The 21,955-nt window shown below is 37.6% G+C and overlaps 1 protein-coding gene and 1 long non-coding RNA gene across 3 annotated transcripts in view; one reads left to right on the top strand and one right to left on the bottom strand.

Moving 5' to 3' along the window:
• Positions 1–160, bottom strand: part of DYNC1I2 (dynein cytoplasmic 1 intermediate chain 2) — a 30,289-nt gene extending 30,129 nt beyond the window's left edge. The window contains exon 1 of the mRNA XM_056348901.1: positions 1–160. The gene's annotated coding sequence lies outside the window, so the exon portion shown is untranslated.
• Positions 136–14,639, top strand: LOC130153695 (uncharacterized). 2 transcript variants are annotated; one of them, XR_008823486.1, is made up of 6 exons: positions 136–248; positions 2,844–2,929; positions 9,245–9,303; positions 10,723–10,841; positions 12,097–12,245; positions 14,510–14,633. It is a non-coding gene; the product is annotated as an uncharacterized LOC130153695 (long non-coding RNA). The 2 variants fall into 2 exon arrangements; XR_008823487.1 differs by lacking the exon at positions 12,097–12,245 and having other exon boundaries at positions 14,510–14,639.
• The last annotated feature ends 7,316 nt before the right edge of the window (positions 14,640–21,955 follow it).

The following is a 21,955-nucleotide window of genomic DNA, read 5'->3' on the forward strand; positions in this document are numbered from 1 at the left end:
AGGAACCGCGGAAGTACACAGTGGCCCGTACAGTACGCGGAGCGCTCAGCCACCAACGCCCCGCTCGTTCGCGCCGTCAGGGAGAGCGATCTGACAGGAACTCGCGCGGGGGACGCGGGCGAAGGGGGACGCGGCAGCGGGGCGCCGCCAGAGGCCTGGCACCCAGACGCCGCCGCGCGGCGCAGAGCAGCGCCGCCCAACCTGCAGCGCGCCCCGCTGGGAGGGCCCCGGCCCCAGCGCCCTGCCGCGTGAGTGTGGGGCGGGCCGCGTTGCATGATGGGAACTGTAGTCTGGGGGGAGCGAGCGGCAGCGCGGGGGCAGTGGCCGTGTCGGGGTCTCGCGGTGTCGCCTGGCGGGGGCCGGGCGGCCTCGCTGCGCCCCGCGCCCGAGGGAGCGGGCGGTGCCGGGCAGCGCAAGCCCGGGCGGGACGCCGGTGCGGGGCTTCGCTTTCTCCTTCGGTGTGGGTTCCCGGGGAGCGAGGCTCCGTGCCGGGCAGCCGCCGGCGTGCCAGCGGCCCAGCGGTGACACGCGGCGGCCCAGCGCCCCACTGGCTGAACTGCCGATCGTAGGCTGGGCGGGCTGGTGGCCATCACCGCCTCAGTGGCCTGAGGATAAAATGCGTTAAAGCCTCATTTACTGTCAGTGTCGGGCTAGGGACAAAGCTGCCCACCCTAGCCCTGCTCGGCGTGGGTGCCGGCAGGGGGAGCTCGGCGGGCGGCGGGACGGGGCGTGACGGTGGGCGCGAGCGGCCTGACGGTGGGCGCGAGCCGGGGCGGGGCGTGCCCAGCGCACCCCGCGCTGCCCGTCGGGCGCCACTGCGGGCGCACAGCTCGTTTTGGTACGTGTACCGACGGGTAGTGACTTGGCCGCTCCCCGGTTTCCTAAGTTAGTAAGTGTATTGCCACTTGTATCCTGTGGAAACACGCGTCAGGTTTTTCTCCCTTTTTTTCATACCTGCTGAGCCGGTGGTGCTGACTGCTCTCTCAGTGGAGAGCTTGGTTCCTCAGACCGCTGATCTTCCAAAACTTGTGCTAACCAAAGGGGAATTAATATGGACAACTCATACAGCTTCAAGTGAGGCAGATGTTCACAGCACTCTATGAAATTTTTAGTTTTTAGAAACAGTAGCTATCAGCTCCAGAGAGGGTTACATTTCTGCTATTAAAAATTGGAATAATTTCTTTAAAATCACTGGATCTACAAACATTTATGTCTGTCTAAAATCCCACTCATGAGCACTGGAAAAAGACTGCATTTGCAATCAAGATCTCTCAGGCTGCAATGCAGTTAGGTACCATAAACTGAACAGGTTGCTTGGTATTTCGCTGAGGTAGCTCCCAGGAGAACTTCAGTTGCTGCAGGAATCAGCACTGATTATTCACTCCTCTGTAGTCTTCTGTGTGAGTCAGGATTCGTACTACACCTTAAGAAAAATTAGAAAAACTGTCTGTTGTCTAGATGGCTTCTGATCATTGAATAACCCCCGTGCCTTTTGCGAGAGTATGGGTGTTACCATTCAGAGAAACTCTAAGTGAAACTGTCAAAGAAAATTGTATGATGTGCAAGAGAAGAGGTTGCATTTTTCTTCAGAGATGGAAATATGAAGATGATAGTAATGAACTTCCACGAACAGCTGTTGTCTTTGAATTTATTTGCCAGAGTTTTCTAACAACACTTGCAGGAATGTGTGCACCTCAGAACAGGAATGTGTGTTTTATTTCTGTACTTTACATATGCTTCTTGTTTGGCCATAAAGTATGAATTTTTTATCTGAAGCTTTCCAGTAATATTTTTCAAGTTTAAATTTAAAATTATGAATGTATTTCATGTTTGTAATGAATTTAGCCAATTGATTTTTGAAATTGATCTTCAACACTTCATTTTAGAACCCAGAAACTACAATAGCTAATTTTTGCAGCACTGACTTCCCCCTTTTTCTTTGTAAAGGCTAGCTGTAGTTTTCAAATCGCTCTATCTGGATCAGTTTAGCAGTACACAAACAGTGACAGAATGCTGTACACAAATGCGTTTGTGATTTTTTAGCAGTCATCGATCTCACAAGTAATAGCAGTTTAAATAATCTGATACACTTTTCATCAGCTGAAAGGCTCATGAGGTATATGGTGGGAGGACAGGTTTGAGAAAGCACACTGTTTGTAGGTGTTTGCAAGTGAATGTTTCCTTCTAGCCTCAGCTTCCTGGTGACAGTATCTTTTGGTATAGTGAACCCCAATTTTGTATGGTTTCTGCGAGTGTGAAGAACTCGTACTGTGACATGGGCTCTTTCCATACCTAGGACTCGGAAAACAGGTTGTGGGGCATTTTATGCACCCATCCTATGCATTGGGTCTAGGATGAACGCAGCTTGGTTAAGACATGAACACCAGATTTAAGTGATTGTGTACCTGTGTAAACAGAAGTAGTGTATTATTGAGAAGTTATTTTGAGACATGTAAAGGAATGATAAAAATACACCAGGTCTCTGCTGCAGATGGGCAAGAATCCAGGCTAAACACAAGAAGATATCATTTGATTCAGAAGAGCCTCTATTTCTATCTTTTGGAGAACATTAGACTTCCGTACTGCCTGAATCAGAAGAAGGGTAGATAGCAAAGGCAAGTGGGCCCTTACCTTGCTTTGTCATCTCATTGTACTGCTGGAGAACAGTGATTTGTTCTGTAGCAGGAGCCCAAGATCTATGCTGGAGAGGGCAGTTCCCTCCTCAAGTAACTGCCACTGCTGTGCTGTCTTCTCTAGCAGTACGAGAGTCTGGGAAAAGGCAGCTAGCATACCCTTCTCCATTAAGGCTCCATTGTAATTTACTTTTTCTTCTCATATTTCAGGAAAATAAAAGTCCATCTTACAGACTTACTGGAGCTGAAATCATCAGGAAGATCTCATCCCAGAATATAAAGGCAGAACTTTTCTGGTATCATTTAATAGTCTGTGCCTTTCCCTTAGAAAATTTGCTGCAATCCTAATACAGGTTTCTAGACACACACACACACCCCCCCCCCCCCCCCCCTTTTCCTGTTCCTGCTAGATGAACATACGTTTTTTCTGTTGTGTGAAAATAAGGTGATGGTCCTTTCCGAGATGAGAACACTTTTGCAATCTGGTAACCTTTGGTACAAAACACATACACTAGTGAATGGTCAAGCACTTAAGAGTGATTCACTACTAAGCATTACAGAAAATAGGTTTACCAGCTGAAAAATTCCAGTGCAAGTTCTCCTTCCTCAGTGTGGTCTGTGAATGGTATTCTCATTTTTTTCTATTATGTGGTTAAGAGAGGAGGCAATGAGAGCTTCTTAAGGGATCCTATAATGCACCAAAACCTTTACTAGTTCTAATGATTTTAAGAGAGAGTATGAAAACTGTCAAGAGATCAGCGAAAAGAACTGTTTTCAGATACGTTGTATGCCAGGCTATGTTCTACCCTCAGTTTGTGCACCTATCTTCCATTTAGCTTCATGGAAGTTTTGTGTATTCATCAAAGGGAGAATATATTTGGCTATGCATAAAGATGATAGAGTTCCTTTTGTGTGTAGTATGTTAGCGTTACTAGCCAAAAAGCTAATAGGATAAATAGGGAGAGAGTAAGTGTTCACTTTTTCAGGGGATTTTTTTTAACTTTTCATTAGGAATTCAATTGTTTTTCTGTATGTAAGCAGAAAGAGTATCTCATATAATCTTAAAGTATATTTTAGACTAGAATTAATATGATCAAAGGCACACTAAAATACTAACTTCTGCTAAAAATGAATGCACTTTCCATCCAGTGACATCAAATTATCTCACTCTAGAAATGTTGAACAATTACCCATATCAAGTACTTCATATTAATTTACAAATTACAAAAAAATTACAAATAAGAGAATTAAAAAGACTCAAGTGACAAGACCACAGAGATTAGAGTTTAGGATTCCTAGCTTCTGTTCTTCTTTACATAAAGCAATATTTATTCTCCTGTAAAGTTAACTTTTCATGTTTTCACATTCTACTGAGAGTTAGTTGAGTCACTGACTCACAGCATCAGCCAGTTCTAGTCAATAAAGACTGGTGCCATGGAGTCATTTTACTGCTAATAGCAAAGTAAATAAAGGTAGAGTTTGTTCCTTTTCTTGTTCTTTGCTAAGAAACTTGCCAATGTGTTGGAGGGAGGTCTGAAAAATTACATGGCATTAAACTATAGAGCAAACACATAAACAGCAATTTTTAATATAAAAAATTTCTCATAATATCACCTACTTTTTAACTTAAATAAATCTGTACTTCTAACACAAGTTGCAAGGCAGTAGATAGTTAGCAATGCATTTGTTACTAGCAGAACACAAGCTCCTGGGCTGTATTTTATAAAACACCTGAGCGCAAAGGGGATGGCATAGTAAATCTGTAACAATTACTGCAGCCATCTGGTTTATAGTAAGCACCTGCTGGCACGTCACAAGTGGCAGAGCAACTGCAGTGAGAAGGGACAAGGTAACAGGGATGTGTTCCATGACCCAATACAGAGACTTGGTCCATACTGGAAGTAGCCCTTCTATGGCTGAATATTTACCAGAATATGATAGAACTTCATCCTTGTTGTTCACAGAAGTAATGTGCCAACAGTGGTGTTTAAGCCTTGTGTAATTTGGAATGCTTGTAAGGGACATCCTGTGAATCTTGCAAGTTTTTGTGTAAGAAAACCTGTTTTGAAAATCTGGCTGACTGTCAGTGGAGACTGTTGCAGCTAAACTATATTTGAATTTGATTCAGACTTTTATTTATAGATTGGTTTTCTACACTAACACATCATATTGTCTTAACCTGTTTGTTGGATTTTTTTAAAATCAGGATAAATTTGATCTTTCTACCTGGCTTGAAAAAAATTTGACCACATTAATATCCTGTTGTTATTTGACAAGTGTTTTGGGTTGTGTTTTCTTGTGAAACAGTCTTATCTGTGCAAGTAGTTTGTTTAAAAAAAAATTACGAAAAAAGTAATTATTTAGTTTTTAATGGTAAGTGCATCTGTATTAAGACAGGAAAAGAAAAAATTGCAAAAGGCCTTCTGTAAGGCTTGTAAATGGAGCATATATGTGTGAGCTTGTATAGATTTAATTAAGTGTATATCTTTCCCATGACACATGATTTTAAAACTCAAGAAAAACATAAGACAATGAAATGCACACATTATATAATGTTAAATATAAATTTAAATAGCTGCTGCTTTCAGTTTTTTAAAGACTGAGAGAAGTATACAGTTTCCTGCAAATAAGGAAATACCCACATATTTTGCTGGTATGTATGTGTATAAGTGGATACTCTACTGCTGGCAAATTTTTATCCAATAAATGCTTTTAACCATAGGCATAGTCATCACAGGTCTTGATGTCTGTCAGCGTTCAGTTTTCCATGGAGTCAAATCTCTCATTTCTGTTAGAAAAACTTTTATAAGATATGAGCCTGTTTATCCTAGAGAAAAACAGTTTGTGTTTTCGTTTTGTTAAATTTGCTACTGGAATCTCTTCTATCTGGGTATTTTTAACAGGCGATTAGACAGCTATTATATGTTAAAGTACACTGATTCTGCTAATGCAGGTTGGACTAGATCTCTGGATATCTTTCCAAGTCTGTGTTCCCTAAGGTGCTGTGAGTACAGGAAGAAAAAAGAAAAACTGATGTAATTCTTCTCATGCAACACCTTCTTGTGAAACAGCAATCTGGAATCTTTTGCAGCTTTAGTGGCTTACAGCCAAACTGTGCTTCTTTGCAAAAAGTAAACAATTTGAAAAAATTCAGTTCTTCAACTACATTATACTTGCAGAAAAATATTTTTTTAAATGTTTTTAATTTTATTATAATAAAATATTAAATATATGTTTATAGCTGTGGACTTGCATTTATGTTGCATGAAATAGAGTATGTTCAGATATTCTTGAAAAAATCTACATGTTTGATTTGGCAGGTTTTGTTCTGCATTACATATACAAAGCAGGGGTCTAACCTGTTAAATCTAATTTTTTATAGCGATATGACAAAAATTAAACAACATTATTTTTGTTAGTATTGCATCTAGTAGTAATGCTAGCAAGCTCCAACACGTATTTACAGATATGTATGTAGGAGCAAAATGTACTTACAGGTGTTTTTAAAGTCAGCGGAAGTATGCGCTATTTAAGCAATAGTCTCATTAATCAGGAAAATTATCTTTCATTTCACTATAGTTATAAAGTATTACATCTTTTCTTGCTACTCATTACCCTAAAGGTGGCTGTAGTTCAGGAGTGAGAAAAAAATTCATTCTAGATACCTGCTTAATTTGTTGTGTATGTCTGCAGACGGTTACTGACCAAATGTTATATTTAAAGCAGCTATTTGGAGTTCAAGATGAAGTAAAAAATACAGACCCATTAGCAAGATGAAGTAAAAAATACAGACCCATTAGATTTAATAATTTTATATTTATCATTTTAATGTTTACTGATAAATCAAACATATTTTAGAATTTCATTCTCTGAGAGAAAGCAGGTTGTGTCTAGTATGTAGAACAGTTCCCCTTCGAAGGGACCATTCTCCCAGCTCTTGTCCTTGCTCTGGAATTGTGGGGACAAGTGACTTAAGTCACTTCTTAAGACTCCTTCGCCTTGGTATCGAAGGAGGAAAAGTGGTGTTTTGCCACCAGTGGTTCCTAGGTTACAGACATAGCTTTATTTTCTCTTAGTCTGTGTTTCTTAATGTGTCAAATTAACCATATTTGTTTCAATATTTCTTACAGATAAAGCTATGTGAATTGGTATTTGAAAGGAAGCTTTTTGAATGGAAGACAACAGATAGAATTTTGAGTGTTATTAAAATCAGATCTGCATGGCCTAGATTGCAGAGATCTAACTTCTTTACTAACAAAGAAATTAACAATGAATCATACCTGCATGATTTCTGAGCTTTTCCTCCTGCCATATTTCACAAGCTGATAGAGTTACCCTCATGACATAGGTATAAATTAAGGGTGACAAATATTATCCAGATTTTTACAGGAGTTAACTCAAAAACAGTCACAGATATTCAAGGGATGGTTAAAAATTGCCCTTCCAACTCCTAGATCCATGTTTAACTCAGAAGAACATACTAGTTTTCTTAAATACCAAATAATACTTAAAGTAAATATTTTAAATGACTGCAAATTCTAAATTTGTAAAGTTAAAAGATGACCTCTACAGGGTATAGATTTCTATGGACCATTGTTTGAACCCCTGAAACGTACTAAAGCAAATTTCATATTAATTTCCATTGAGAAGGAGAATTACTTTACATAGAAAATGATCAAAAGTGTCAGAGCGGATATGCTATGTTAATAACAGGAGGTGAGACAGTGAGGGTAGAAGAACTGATGGGACACTTAAGGTTCAAGGGATTCAACACTTTTCATTTATGCTGGAAAAAATGTAAATGATGTCACCCTCGCCTCCTGGTGCAAAGTTATCAGACATCACTAAGTGATATCTCTGACATTAAAATGACTGGAATCTCATTTCTTTCTATTGCTTTTCTTTTGGAAATGTTACAATAGCTTATTGCAAATGAAACAAAAATCCACATATATAATGGAGCAGAATGGTTTGTGGTGTCAATGCCGGATTATTGCTGTTCTGTCTCAAAGTTAATTGAAATCCAAGATGTTTGTAGCAAAGCTGTAATGAGACACTGACAAATACCTTTCTGCCCCACTGGAAATGTAAGCTTTCTATTGAACATTTTGTCCTGGTAAATTCCATCTGCAATAGGAATAGGCATTTTGCATTTGAATCAAGAAGGTCACTACTTGGGATCAGATGATACGGTGTACACTCCACTTGCCTTTAGATGAAATTGATCCTTTACTGTGTTGAACATAAGACTGTGAATTTTTACACCTAATTATCTTACTGTTTCATCTAGATTAATTTGGAATGCTAACACTACTGCTGCTTTTTGGTCTTTGCGTGTATCGGTGACAGTTCTCTTAAAAGCCAATTATTCCCTAGACAGTAATACATTTTAAATACTCAGGTACAATTCTTTACTAAATAAAGCAGAATAAGATCACAATGTTTCATTTGTTGGTAATGTATTTCATCATTTGATAGAACTGAATATTTGATAACATTTTCCTCACTTTTGCAGAAGTAAAGCAATGGTTCTATATATAATTACTCAATAGGAAACTCATTTACTTCTAAATACCTAGAAACTAGACTATGTATTCAACATTTTGATTGTTTTACTCATAAATAATCCAATTAACTTCAGTGAAGAGAGGCACCATAAAACTGAGTGGCACTTGCAGTGTGTTCACTCATCTTCAGTGCTGAAACTTTCATTACCTTTCTTTGCAAATGTGACTTATTTTTTTATAATATAAGGTCAGTTATACCAAGTGTATGTACAAAATCAGTATTTTTTTCCTTCTTTTGTTTTTACATGAATATATGCTCTTAGCATTTTCGGTTCACATCAAGTGTGTAGATTATTTGTGCAAAAAAAATGGGACAAGATCTCTAGCTATGGAAGGGATATTGTGAAAAGCATAAATAGCAGCTAGTCTTTGCTGGTATGAACCTGTTCTGATTTAAATCGATGGAAATTTCACTGCTGACTGCAGTGAATGCAGGATCAAGTCCTCAACTCTTTCTGAACATCAATTAGATGCGTTCTTAATAGGCTTTCATGCCTTTGAAAATCTGTCTCTAAATTACTGTTGGAAACCAATCAATTAGATATTGGAGTTCATTTTATTAAAATAAATTCCACAATGTTGTGTAAAATGAAGGCAAATGCTGTAGTTTACTGGCTTTTTATTTATCCAAAAAGATTAAGCTATATCAGGGAATGTCAGATCACCTTGGTTTATTTGCTGAAACATGTAGGACTCAACAGAATGCTGATGTGACTCTGTGTATTTGAATTGTTTCTGCACTGCGAAGAATAGCGCTGCTACTAGGAAGCTGAGAGATGAGAAATTGCTATGTCAGGCATTGGGCTGAAATACATTTTAAATAGACTTTTTGTATGGTACTGTAGCAACTGAAAACTATGATTCAGTGTCTGCTAAGAAAATGTTGGAAACGCTTTACAACTTTCTTAACCGATACTAAATTTGCCAGTTCAGTAACAGTGGATAACCCAAAATACAATCATTAGGGAATACTAAGAAATTTTTAATGTAAGAACTGTGGCTTATTCTGATCTGGATTTATTTTGAATCTTCCATTGTTCACAGGAGATTCAGTGGTAGCTGAAGAGTACATGACACAAGCTGGCAAGGTGGTACAGCATAAGGTCTGCATAAAGCTAATTTTTCTACTTCTGCCATCTTCATCTGCTGTCTTTCAGGCTCAATAATCTGTTTCCTTAAACTGCATTATTGGTAAATGTTATATTGACCATGAAATCATATAATGTTGTGTGATATATTATACTACGTGCTGTATTTACCTAGAGAACAGCATATTCTTTTGAAATCTTAGCTAGTTATATAGCTTTTATAGATTTAAAATTATGTTAACATCTATTTTATGTAATTAAGATACATTTAAATTGAGATATTATAGTACCATATATTTATTATTATATAAATTATGATTATGTAATGTAGGTAATGTATCAATACATGCATACAGAATTTATATTAATTTATGCATAATTCATATAATATTGAGCTTATTATTAGTTTTATTGAATAAATTCAGATAGTGAGTCAAGTCAAAAGATTCTGTAATTACTTTATAACTCTAACAGAACCAGAGAGGAAACAAACTTCAGGAGAAAATTCAAAACAAAATATTTTTTAAAGCAATGTTTGAGGAGTTATTATATATTACTTATTTATAATTAGGAGGGGAAAAAATAAAAAATTTGAATGGGAATAAGAAACTATTGTAATTGATAAATATTTTAAAAGCAAATGTATCTATATGTATTTGAAAGCCTGATCCTCAAAAGCTACTGAATGCACTACTGAATGCATTCTCTTCAAACTGAAAATGGTAAAGATGTGACTGTTAGTCTGGGAACAAACATGGGAAGTATTGGCCTGGAGGTAATTGTTTTGAAAAGTTATTTTAAGCTAATGAAAAGAAGGTCATAGAATAAAAGTGCCATTTCAACCATGTAAGTGTAATAAAATCAGCTAATGTAGGAGTGCATTCTGGCAAGAATAAATAAACATTGCAAAGCCTGATATGGCCACTATGGAATACAGAAATGTATCCAAGTGAGTAAACATCAAATGAGGGATTATCCCTACTTGTGAAGAATCCATTCCAGCAAGAAATTGAACCATGGACTACTGCATCTGAAATTCGTAGGGCTCCCTAGAGAGCTAAAAGGGAATCTGCAGATTCTGTCATCAGTACACCAAAGACCTGTGCACTGTACTGTAGTGCAGAAAAGTACACGTTCCCCATATTTCCCTTTTTAAAAGACTTCTTTCAGAATACTAATCAGACTTTGGTGTTCTGAGTTTTTAAAAGTACAGCTAGGTTCTCTTTGCTGTTGCTTTGCATTTGAATGCAAGAAAGAAGTTCTGATTTTCTAAATGTATTAAAATAAGAACAAAAATATTGTGACATGCTGAAATGGCTTGGAAGGTGAATAGAAGGTTCTAAAATGCTACTGAATGTGCAAGCTTGCAATAGTAACAGTAATAACAGGAAAAGAGAAAAGCATTTATGGACATATACTTTATTCTGTATTTAGGTTGAAGTGGAAAGAGGCTGTCCAAAGCAAAAAACAGAAAGACAACCAGATCTGTGAAACTAGGTGTCAGGAAACTGGGGAAGTGTGGAGGAAGACATTTCTGAGGCTACAGTATAAAGGTATTAGGCATAAATCAGAACTGATTTTGTATTGGAGGACCTGCCAGAATTACGGTGCTAGAATATATTGATGCAGGAACATCCTACATGTATTGCATATGGCTCTGACAACTTCCAGGACACCACGCTAGACCACTCCAGAGCAAAGAAATTATCAATGGATAGTGAGTTGAAGAGAGAAAAGATTTTTTTTTATACCTCTATTAATATGGTATAGCAAATAGAAAGAACTGCTGAACAAGATAATAACAGATTGGATGTGAGTCAGAGATGATGTTAATAACATATGTATAATGCCTGTCACAAAAAAGCTTTTCTACTTGAAGCGTTGAGTGTAGTAATTTAAACCATATATATTTTAACAGCTGTCAAAGAGATAGGAGATAAGTAAGTGAGGATAAAATCATGAAATTATTTCTTTCAAAGTGACAATGATTTTTGGTGACCAAAGGGTATTACTTTGGGGTCTAATTTTGTAGCTAAAATGAACACCAAGAACTATAATGACCTCAACAGTCAATTATGGATGTTCAACAGTTCTAAAAAAAAGTCCTAACGCATTTCAAAGTAGACACATGTAAATGGACACATGCCAAGTCAACAGTCCCCTTGAAAACTGTGGTCAACCAGTACAACTGTCTTTTTACTTGGATAGCTGTTTTGTTTGGAAAAGAAACATGTTAGGAGATTCTGTCTCTGCACTGGAGAGGTAATGTGATCTGTTAAAATGAATACTACAAAAGGCTTTACACTTTTACTATTTGTTTTAAACTTTGTCATTTGTATTTCTGCCACACTTTCAAGTGGCAGGCTCGCTGTCATGTGTTTTACTTCTTATATGATCAGGAAACCTGTGACAGACCTTTTTTTAATTTTTTTTTATTTATTTTAGAAACAGTGTGCCAGTTCTCTCTTAAACACTGTTCCCTGATTGACTTTGCCAATGTAAAAAGTGTGATTTTATCCAGGTCATCCTTTCCTTATCTTTTATTTGTAAGCCTTGTTTGCACTAAGAAGTATTTTTAACTAAATAAACTTCTGATTAAAATGTAATGCAATTTTAATTGAGCAAGTACAGATCCTTTTTACAGAATCCCCGAGCTTACTTTAAGATACGTAATTTTAACTTAGGATATGGTTTGCATAAACATTTCTTTTAGTGACTCTCCTGGCTAATATAGGTTTCACTGTGGACACCCATTCTCACCCGTGTTCCTCTTTTAATTTGGTTTGTTGTTTGTGTGATCGTGTGAAGAACTGGAGCAGTATTCCAATACAGTTCACCACATAACCCTGCCGACACTTACATTACCATGATGAAAGAGGAAGTTAAGAGTCAGAAACAAGAGGCAGGATGTCACGGAAGTTCTTCTGTCCATGTGCTCATCTTATCCTTACTGTAAGGTAGAATATGTTAGTTTAATCAATTTTCAGCAACGTTTGTGAATGCACCCATAGAAAACATGAATGCAGGACTATTCTGTTAATTCTGCAAGGCTTTGTAACTTTTTTTTTTTTCAGTCCTGTGTCCAGCTGCATAAAGATAGTGGATTAGGGCTTATCATATACAAAACTGTTCTGAAGAATCAAAATGTTTTAGCAGAATATCCCAGCAGTGAGAACTGTGCAGAAGTTAAGATATGGTTAAATAGTTTTGCCAACCTTTAATGAAAAACACTGTTGTAAAGAAACGTAAGCATATATTCAAGTCAGTGAAAACTAACTTGATAAGCTGTCTGACATAAAATTCCATGTGATTTGACAATATATCCGGAAAGGAGGGTCCGTGTTTCTGAAAACTAGATTTCCAGTAACATAGTAATGAATTGCAGCACATCTTTGCCAGTGCTTTTTGACCCAGAGAAGCATAAAAGATCTTTCATTTTGTTTATTCTATAACAAATGGCTGCATGTGTGTGATAACACTCATAAACAACATTGACTTGTGGAGTGTTAATGAAAAATCTCATCCAGAAAGTATGTTTATTTTAGGCAAAGCAGATGTATTCATAATTTCATCTTTGGGGTGATATACAGACATTTTTACTGTAGAAATACAGTCCTGATCTTCAGTCATAGTACTCAGTTGCAATCAATACTTTGGCCCTTATCTACTGTTGTATGTTTGTATTACTGACATAAATAGGGGCCCCAGTCAGGAACAAGGAATTTGCTGTACAGTGCCTGTACAAATAAAAAGGAAAAAGATGGTTCTTCACTGATGGGTCCTACAAAAAAAATATAAAATAGGTTGGACAGAGGTAGACAGTTTAGTATTAAAAAGATCAAGACAATATTGGCTAGGATGATAAATAGCGGTTTCAGTGTATCAGTAACTGAAGCACTGTCAGGTTTTGTGAAGTGCCATGGAACAAGGTAGTTTTAAGGGAAGAGCTCCAGAGAGCTAGCAAAACTGGATCCCAACAGCTTAGACAACTGCTTAGGCAACTGATGATTGGTAAGCAACACTTAAATCATGGCATATTTTTATACGCTCTGGCTAGCTTTTTTTACTTTTACTACAAATAGGATACGAGTCCTCTCAAACTGGCAGAAGCTAACCCATGCTTAAGTATACACTAAAAACACTTGATGGGCAGTTGTGCGGAGTAGCACTTGGGTATATGGCTTTTAGCATGTTTCATTATGCAGTGATTTTCCAGTGTAGATGTATCTTTGAATAAGCATTAGTTGGATTTTATTATACTTCTAAAGCATCAGAAATTAATTAATGCCTTGCATTTAGAAGCACAGTCAGTTCCATCAGTGCAATAATCAGTCCCTCAGTTGAACCTGGCAGTGGACAAAGTTAGACCTGCTGGCACTGCTACAGCCAGGCAGAGAAAGAGGAAAATGAGGTAGTCTAGCAATCAAGAGCCATTTGATGAGTTGTCAAATGAAACTATGTCAAAACAAAGTCTCTTGCCAGAGATAAGGTATGTTGGTCATACAAAGCAAAACAGAGTGCCCTAAAACTGATGTGCAATGACCTGTGACATTTACATAATTAATTGATGTAGCATCATTTGACATCTCTGAATTTCCAATTGTATAGGTGATTGATACAGATGACAGTAATAGTGCAAGAAGGCATTATATATGTTATAAAATCATATTTACCCTCCAGATATTTTTTAAACAGTATGAAAGCACATGCAGTGATATTCTTGAAAATATCCTTGCAGTATATATTTATTTATATTTTGTTATTAAGTATAGGGGCAACGTGCTTGTCGTTTTGCAAAAATAGCTCAATAGGATTCAGTTAATAAAGCAACAGCAGTCTGGAAAGCTGGGAAGCTGTCGGCAAGACTTCTGTTTTTCTATTTGAAATCCAGTTTGGACATATATGTAAGATTTTTGACATTTTTTTCCTATTTGATAGGAAAGCACTATGTTTCTAGCTAGTTTCCACTGATGTGGTGTATATATATAGCTCCATACACTGTTTCCTTTTTATTGGCACTTTTTCCTTTCCTTTCAGAAAAGCTCTCCTAGTTATACTGCTGACTGTAATCATGTCCAGTAGGTTGCTTTTAAAAAACCCTCATTGTACAGGTTTTTCTGTCGGGTGGAAATAGTATCCACCGTTTTGTCTTTTTGATCAATCTGATGAATTGTCTTTCATCTTCATAATGTCACCTCCCTGACCTGTGCTGCAACTGTAGAAAAGAAGTGAGGCAAAGAAGTGCTGTCAGCTGCTGGTAGTTTTGTCCCAGTCCTGCACTGCACCATATGAGTTAATGAAATGGCCCAGAGAACTACTGGAAAGAAAGTGACCTGTTATCCTGTTACAAAGGTCAGTATCATTCCAAATCTTTACAAAACTAAAAAAGACTTTATTTTTCAAATGAAATTGTGAAAATTTATGTAAGCATCTATATCTCAAAGAAGTCCTAAAGCCACCTTTACCATATGTAGGGTATTCTGCAGGAATAAATGTGAACTTGTTCTGCCTCTGCACTGAGCCTGCTGAACCCTGTTGGAACATAATGAATATGGTGACAGTTTGAGCTCACAGTGACAAGCCCAAGCTCGAGCTGTTAAAGGTTTTAACTTGGTTATAGCCCTGTGTAAGGTTGCAGACTGATCCTCCTCTGTGTTGTCAATTTTGTGAGGTAGGTTCTTTCATTTTGGACAGAAGAACGAACATTTTATTCCTTACAGTCTACCTTTTTGATATGCAGAGTCCCCTGAATTTAGCTTCATAGCAAAGATGACAGGTTGTCTCGGTCATAGTTATAAATACCTATATAGAAGGAAAACAGCTTATAGTAGAGGATCTTCTAGTTACCACATAAAAGCATAGAATCCAGTGATCAAATGTTGAAGGTAGATAATTTAAAATATTAAGTACTTCAAAAAAATTTGATTCATTACAGTTTTGAAGAATTAATGTAGGGTAGGAGGAATATTCTATCATCTAAATTCTTTAATAGCCTTTTTTTTTTTTCCTGTATGCCTGAGGCATGATTTCTGAACTGAGAGGAGAATTATTGATTAAAGGCCTACAACGTGTGATTTGTAGGAGGTCAGAATAGTTCACATGAGCTGGACTCACACTCTCTGAATTTCCTGGTAAGACCTTTTGCCCTGAATTTCATTATTAGAAATCTCATTAGGCAACCATGGAAAACAGGGGAGAAATAAGGCACCTGTTGTTTCCCGTAGTGCTCTCCCCTCCCCATGAAAGAGAAATAAAAGTGTGATGCGACATAGCAGGAAGTAGTAAAAAATAAATAAGAGGTTTTGAAACAGAGAAGCACCATGTCATCACTCCATTTTAAAAGAGGGGGAAAAAATGTAAACCCAAGTCTCATTATACCATGTTTTGAAAAGAAAATAAATTGTTCTGGAAGGTAGATTAACGCTAATGAGTCTGCCATAACCTTCATGGTAATTTTGTAGCTACGTATCGGGTTATTAGGTTTCTCTTCAAAATAATTCTGTGTTCAGGGGCATCTCAGTAGAATGGAGGGTTCACTACGGCTTTGGGTAGTACCAATTGCTCTAAACTCCAGGAAGCTTGTCTATATACCCCAATTAAAGGCTTTGCTAAAAGTTTTATTCAAGAAACACTGATGCTAAAGGTCATCTTTAGTATATGCAAAAATACCAAGCAATCAGTGGCCCTAAGATGACACTTTTTTCCAAGAAAAACCCTTTGAAAATGTAGTCAGTTATCACCTGCAGTCTCAAATATGCTATTTTCTAGCAGCAAGACCAGTACTGCAACAGGCACAATTTAATGAAAGTATCGGTTATCCTTAATAACTAAATTTCATGGGATAGATAATCATAACTTTGCAATCAATAAGATGTGAAAACAGAAACTCAATCATGCTACTTAGATGATTTGATTTTAATATCAGGATAAACTTGTCCATGCAACTAACTGAAGGAAAAGGGAATGATGGGAATTCTAAGCCATTTTTATATTATATACATCTAGTTTAGGAACTCCAGAATATTTACCTTGGTAATATGATACTGTCTTCCAAAAACTTGATTTAAACTTTTAAACCAAGTAGATAATATTTATTTGTAATTTATTTAATTACTGACTAATTATGGGATTTATTTTAATTTATTCAGTATATATGGTTTAATTAGAAAAATTACTAACATTTTGTTAAGTGATCTGTTAATAATTACATTTGAAAACCTATATCCTCTCAGTGCTAAACTCCCTCAAACTGCCTTCTGTCCTCAGTATTTATTGTCTGCTTACTGTGGAGTCTTGCTTTGCTTGTGATACAAACATATGTCAGCATCTCAAAACATTGCATTTTCCATAGATACTGTAGGTTAACAAAAGACAACAGTCTGACAACTGGCTGTAAATGATTTCATGTTGCACAAGGCTAATTTATAAGCAAAAAAATCTTACAACGTTCATAGCATGTAATCCAAAATCAAAGAATGCACAAAAGACTACACAGACAATGAATTGCTAAAATAACTGTAATGATGCACAGTTCTACAATCACCATTTTCTCTCTGCTGAAGGACCCTGCACATAAGGCAAATCTCCACCTAGCAAATGGTAATGACAGTTTTTCTTAATTACACATATGCTACAAGATGCACTATGGTCAGCTCTATATAAAACCGGTATATTGTTTCCATTGTAGTTGGACATTTGCATTAAAACACAAATAGTTTCTTTGCTTATCTGTGTTCTTGGTTTGAGGCTAGTGGCTTTCCTGCCTTTTATTAGTTGCAGCATAATCTAAAATAGAGGCTGAATAAAATAATTGACCAAGAATATAGCTTCAGATAATGTTGTCCATGTGCCCCACTCTGTCTTTCCCTTTTCTGTTTCTCCCTGGGGGAAAAGCAGTTATCTTCCTTATGCTAAATCTAGTTCCTATCCACAGCAATCATGTAAATCTTGGCATCAGTCTCACAGCAGAATAAAAAGTCAAATCAGCAGGAAACTTCCACATAAATGCAACAGGCAGCCCCAGGAGGAAAAAAACCCCAACAAAAAAAAAATCTTCTCAAACTCTTCCATTTATTTTCTCACAGGAATAAGAGTTCTAATCATTAGACACACTCGGGTTTTCTTGTAATTTTTAAGATAAAATGCCTTCAAAGAATAACAATTCATTGTTCAGCAAGCTTGCCAGCTTTTCAAAGCCTTTTATTTCAAAGCTTCTTTCTGAATAAACAAATCTATAAAGAGAACAAATTGAAGTTTCTGCTTTTCCTGGTGTTTTGCATAAAGGCTACACAAGCTGTCTTCTCTCAAAAAGGGTCACACCTCAAATTATAGATTTAAAGTAACCAAAAATTGTTGGATGTAGCCGCTGGGATGGATTTTATGCATTTTACATATAGACTGACTCTAAAGCCACCAAAAATATTTTTAATGGAAAATTCAATGTTAGATCAAAACCCCAAGGTATTCTTTATTATTACAATCTTGCGTATTCAAAGATATTAATAATAATTTGATAAGGGGTATTTTAAATGTTTAGCGATAGACAAAGGAAGACTAAGTCTAATACAAATAACTATCATATAAACATGTTGACAACATAATAAAACTAAAAGTGTGGTCTGTATTATAATCTGAATTTGTACATGTTGGACTGAAGTGCAAAATGTCTTTGTATCCAGTTATTACATTCCACAAGAGCTTATTTCAGAGTGAATTAGTCCTTTAAGGCATTAGGAGGAACTGTCTTGTTATGTCTTAGTATGACTAAACTGACTTGCCTTCCCCAAAATGACAGAATTATTACCAGTGCTATAAAACAGAGAAAACATACTCGGAGATAAAAAGATTTTGTTTGCTAGAGCAGAGATTCAGGGAATACAGTCAGGAATAAAATGTCCTTAGAAGCACTGGAGAAGGGAGCTTGAAATAAGGAAGTATTTAGTGAATAGAGCACATGTAACTCGGTGGCTTGGAAAGTTTAACATTAGTAAGTGCAAAATAATGTAATTTGTAGGGAAAATGTGAAGAAATGTCTGAACTCTCACAGGATTGTAAATACCTCTTAACTTAGGAAGGAGACCTGGGCATTGCTGTGAAGAGCTCAAACCGTGTGTAGATTCCGATAGAGGTTCCCATGTTTATTTCTGTGTTAGTACTTGAGTAACAATTGAAAATTACAAAGAGGCTCAGAGTACATAAGACTCCATGATGACTGGCATAGGCTTATGAAGGAAGAAGCGAATATAAGCACTATGTGTAATTCTGTGCCAGAATATTTGACTTTGTAGAAAAAGCAGGTACAGAGTAGAGGTACAGTCAGAGATTGCAATAGCATTGAACTATACTCTCTCTGAAGTCCACTAAAAACTCTGGAAGCAAGTCTTAAGATACCTTTTTTCCAAAGTGGAGTAACACTGCTGTGGGGGATTTGAACCCCAGCTGCTGTGGGAACAACTGCCTGCCTGTGAACTTTCATTTATTTTTATTTTGCAGTACCATTGTCAGGGGCCCGCTGCTTGGTAGCACAGAACAGTTCATACAAATCCACATATAACAGTGCTTTGTTTCCTGGGCTGTGGTCGTTAATTTTAAGTCACCAGCTGTATAACTGTCAAGACAGACAAAAGAACTAGGAAGCCTTCTACTGCAGCATTTTGAAAGCTGCTGCTTGTTTTGCAAGGCCCTTCCAACTTGTGCTTACAGTATGCAATGAAGTGAAGACCAGTTTTGCCTCTGATTTTACATTGCTACAACTTTGAGAAGCATGCTCACACATTTCCAGCTGCTGCTCTTACTAGGTATGGGGGCCTGTGAACTGATGGTATCATTTAGTATCGCTGTGTAAAAGCAGAAAAAAGTGGTACTTTATTTTTATTGAGTAACTGTCCAGCAAACATCTTTGTTTACTCCACACGCCTCATCCATTATTTGTGAATTATAACTAAAAATGTAACTTTAAGGCTTTATAAGCAAAGTATTTCCATAAAACCATTTTTTGCCAATAGACAGCATCAGCACAAAGGAAACAGACACCTAGTTAAAGAAGTGAGTTTATCTATACTTACATTTAAAGCAACAGAAGAGTAAGTGAAATAATACAACAAGAATAAAACAAGACAAGGTAATGCACCCACTCGCTAGTACATATAACAGACTATAGTGGTTAAAAAAGAAACATCACCAATTGCCTTAATATTTTTACCATCATCCAGATCCACAGTCACAGCAAGGATTTAAAGAGCCAGCGACAGGGAGGTCCTACACAGTGCACCTACTCATAGGTGAGGTCTCCAAAGTCACTATAAGAGGGCCCAGCTTTTATACTGTTAAATAAACAAGCTTACCTAGTTTCAAATGTGGAAACATCTGGTTTCACTCTTGTCTTAGACCTCACCAAAGCCTGGCCAGGGCCCCGTGAGGAACCGAGGGAGTCTCCCTTATCTACTTTATTTTAACCACCAGCTGGCAAACAAGGCCACGTACCTGGTTTCATAGCCTTGACTACCTGCCTCTAAGCAAGGAAGGGTGCCCTGTATCTTCACTAATGATTAAATTCTATCTAAGCTACATCTTTCACTAATGATCACATGTATTTTGCTAATGATTGGATACTAAATATATATGTATATAATGTTTGGTTGGCAGATTCTTCTAGAGGTCAGCTTTGGCTCAGCGCCTGTTGCTCAGGCCTCAGTACTTCAAGCATATGAAGAGAAGAAATAGTTATAAATGGAGAAGCCGCAGCCTGTCTACAGCAAACAGTCCACGAAGACTGATCCATTCAGCTCAGAACACAGGCTGGGTGTGCAGGAAGGTTGCTGTCAGGAGCTGGCCGGGAGCAGGGCAGGTGGGGAAGTGGCCGCCAGGCTCAGCACCACCAGGCCAGTCCATGGTGCTGAGGCAGGCCGGCAGTGGTGCTAGGAAGCCAACCCACCCGCCATAGCCAGGCCCGCTTAGGTATGGGGCCCTGTGACCACCAAGCAAGTCCACAGTGGTGGGGCCAGGCAGAAACCAGGCCAGGAACAGGGCACAGGCAAGGCCCAAAGCACCCAGGGTGGGCTTAATGAGAGCCCTGGGGCTCGTGAGCAGGGGTGTGTGGGCGAGGGTCCCAGGTGAGGCTGGTCAGGGCCATTGAGGCCTATTAGTGCATCTGGGGCCCTGACAATTGTAACAATAAATTATCCATGGGAGGCTTGCATTTGGGACAGACTAAAGTGATTTCAGGGGCTGTGTCTTGTTTAACTTTGGTTTGAATTCCTTATTACAGATGCAGTAATAACAGCAACAAACACTGGTGTAAATTTTCTTACGTTTTTAATCCTGTTCTCTGTATCTGCTCAGAAACAGTAGCCAGACAGTATTAGTCGTCCCATTGCCACAGCAATCTAATGGGCTGCCTCTTAACTGTAATGGCAACTGGTGTTTCTAACAAAAAGTTCAAGCTGAATTGCTAGGGTACTGCCTGTACGGGAGGTCTTTTAACATGCTACCAGATCCAATAATCACAGCAGCAATGAGAGTAATGTCCTGGAGGACCATAATTACACTGAGTTTTGCCACTTTGTTCACCTAAATACAAATACTAAGCTTTCTGAAAAACTATGGTGCCCTGTCTACATCCCTACTCCCACTATTACTAGCACCATAAACTCATTGCCACAGTTAGCTATAGGAGACAAAATAGCTTCCAGTATAGCCTGAGAGGACAGGTAAGCAAGTCAGTTAAATAGCTGTCAGTAGTACTGAAACCAGTATATTCAGTGGAATATATCAGAAAACATGCTTACAAAGTCAGTATCCACAAGTAAAGTAAATTAAAAACAGTTTGCATGTATCAGAGGTAAGAACTTTACTTTTTGGTTATTTGAAAATGGCCGTAATGTTCACTTTTTGAGGCTCAAATTTTATGTGAGACTGCAACATCAAATGGCAAAAATACTACAAGTTCCTGTTTTTTTCTGATTCTTGCTACTTTCCTATCTCACATATGAGCTTATCCTTAAACTTTCATGCTCTTATGTTCTCTTTGTTGTGCCTTTTAACCGAGCTTGCACTCACACAGAAGTCTGAGGTACAGCATAATGTAGAACAGTTGCCCAACACCTGAGATGAAGAAATACTGTATTTTAAGTGATCCCTTTAAAAGAATATAAAACTAAATATATAAATTCTGACATGACTGTGTGTTTTATGTCTACAGACCTTGTAATTTTATTTTAAAGCAGATGACTCATCATACTGAATAATCTAAACCAATGATAAACTAGCATCTGCCAAAGGCCGTCTTGGTACTGCTTGCCACCTAGTGGATTACTGCTTGTATACACATATATGAAGGATCATCTGCTACAAAAATACTTGAAAATCTGCTTATTAATCACACTATTTAATAATATCCTACAGGTTTGAGTACCACTAGATGGAATTTTTTTATATTGAAATGAAATGCTAGTGAAAACAAATAAAAATTGCAAACATTTTCACAACTTTTACCCATTTTCCGATAGCTGTGTTTATAGCTATTGCTTGACTTGGTGATAGGCAAAAGATGGAATTTGAGAGCCAACAAGTAGTCAGTATACATGGCCATGGAGTCAACTGTAAATTTAAGCCCCAAGCTAACATATGTTTGTTGCTAGTCTCTGGTGACCGTAATTGCCAGACATAA

This window comes from Falco biarmicus, chromosome 8, assembly GCF_023638135.1.
Source record: "Falco biarmicus isolate bFalBia1 chromosome 8, bFalBia1.pri, whole genome shotgun sequence".
Classification (NCBI taxonomy): Eukaryota; Metazoa; Chordata; class Aves; order Falconiformes; family Falconidae; genus Falco; species Falco biarmicus.